The sequence below is a fragment of the Microtus pennsylvanicus genome, chromosome 1 (assembly GCF_037038515.1).
Source record: "Microtus pennsylvanicus isolate mMicPen1 chromosome 1, mMicPen1.hap1, whole genome shotgun sequence".
Taxonomy (NCBI): domain Eukaryota; kingdom Metazoa; phylum Chordata; class Mammalia; order Rodentia; family Cricetidae; genus Microtus; species Microtus pennsylvanicus.
In genome coordinates, this window is record NC_134579.1 from 50,177,501 (window position 1) to 50,179,893 (window position 2,393).

Consider the following 2,393-nt stretch of genomic DNA (forward strand, 5'->3'; position numbering starts at 1 on the left):
CGCATCTCACACTGGTTGTTCTGAGGCAGGCGTATGAATGGGACACGAAGAGATAGGGAACACAGCACAATAGAGGCTGTGCACTGAGATCACCTAGTAGAAGTGAATTACATCGGAAGTCCAAATAGTAGGATTGGTTACAATGTTGCCTGTAGAGGTCGGATAATTTCCAGCAGGTTGAGTACACAGTATGTAAGCAGAGTAGGTGTATAGTTATAAACTATCTCAAAGCACAGTTAACTTGGTTCCAGATTGAGGAAAGCTTGGTTTATTAAGTCAAACTTTAAACAGCTTTTCTCAAAAACCATGCCCACATAGTGGAAAGAGAGAACAGGCAGGTTTTCCCTGTTCAAGGACTGACATACACACACAAACAAACAAACAAACATAGCACAATAGTAAAAGCAGGCACTTAGTACTCTCAAGGCCCAGTGTCCATTCCTCAGACAGGAACAGATGGACAAAAAGACAGACCTATGAAATCAATAAAGAGTTATATCTAGGGGGCTGGAGAGATGGCTCAGTGGTTAAGAGCATTGCCTGCTCTTCCAAAGGTCCTGAGTTCAATTCCCAGCAACCACATGGTGGCTCACAAGCATCTGTAAAGAGGTCTGGCGCCCTCTTCTGGCCTTCAGGCATACAGACAGAATATTGTATACATAATAAATAAATAAATATTTTTTAAAAAAGAGTTATATCTAAGACATTAAAACAGTGCTTTGCTTTTTAAAAATTATTTATTTATTCATTTAATTTTGCTATATAATTTTAAATCTAGCAAACAACATCAAAGTAAAAATGACCAAAGATATTTAAAATAATAGTTATTTTTTCTTCTTCTTCTTAGTAGAATGACTTCTGCTGGACAAGAATTATAAAGTGTGCAAACCCCGTTTAGACAGATGGGTGAAGGTGGGCAGTGGTGGCGCACACCTTTAATCCCAGCACTCAGGAGGCAGAGGCTGGTGGATCTCTGGTTTGAGGTCAGCCTGGTCTATAGAGGTCTGTCCAGGACTGCTGGATATACAAGGAGAAACCTTGTCTTGTAAAACAACAACAACAAACAGATAGGTCCATAATCCTGGTGGTATGGCCATTCCTGAGCCTGGAATCTTGGTGGAGCCATTTGCCCAATTATTTGGACCTTGTCCCGGGAGTGGGCCATTATGGCAGGGGCAAGCCAGTCTTTCCTGCTGTACCCATAGCCATTCTGTCTGTCCTCTGTCGTGACATCTGACTCAGAATACTGGCCCTGGTTGATGTCACTGGCGCTCACCCACTGCCTGCCTGATTCTCTCGGACACTTATTTTATTGTCCCCACTGAGATGGCTGAGAATTTGTGCAGCCACGTGGGTGGCGACGTGCTGTCTGAGGCACCATCACAGGTCCTGGGAGCAAATCTGGTCATGTGCTGCTCGCAGCCCAACGGAGTAGGACCAGGCCACGTCTGGAACCCGGTTGCTGTGTGCCTCTGGCCTCTGCTCCTCCACTGGGTCTCCACAGCTTTTTGAGCTGACAGCTCTGCAGCCGACGGTATGAATGGAACTCATCCTCACTTCCCGCTGCCTTCCCAGGAGCAGGTCAGCAGGCACAGAGCCCCGTCACAGTCCGGCCAGTGAGGATCGGGCTATAATCACGAGGGAAGGAGCACAACGTGTAGAGCTTACCGAGGGCTCATGTACTCATAGTACTCGAGTACTCATAGGTCTCCTTTGGGTACCATTTTCCTCCTCCCAGATAATGACTTTTGTGCTGTAGAAGTAGGAAGCCAAGACAGCACAGAGCGTGGGGTAAGCCCAAGGAGATGCCACCCTGGTTTTCCTAAGGTCAAGGATGAGGACCCACTATCCTACTTCTGTGTGTGCAGGATTGGAAGACGTTTACAGGCCTTTCTGATGAGCAGGGTGCCAGAGGAAGACTGTATCAGTCCATCAGTGCTTCATGAATCATGTCCTTACAGCAGTATTATTATTATTGTTGCTATTATTATTATAATACAGGTTTTTTTTTTTTAAACTTTTTTTATTTAACCTTATTATGTTCGTTGGTGTGAAGGTGTCAGATCTCATGGAACTGCATTTTCAGACAGTTGTGAGCTGCCATGTGGGTGCTGGGAATCGAACCCGGGTCCTCTGGAAGAGCAGTCAGTGCTCTTAACCACTGAGCCATCTCTCCAGCCCTCTATAATACAGGTTTTGAAGGGACCTACTTACCAATGGGTGCTCCTCTGGATCCCAGACTGGGCACACACCACACCTATATACCAATTTCCAACACAAAGAGATCCTTTATTAAGCAAGGCAAACAGACAGGGTGGGTGAATCTGAATGTGGCAGAAACAGCAACAAATAGCTCTGCAGGAGTAATTTAAAGAGGGGAAAATGGGGAGGTC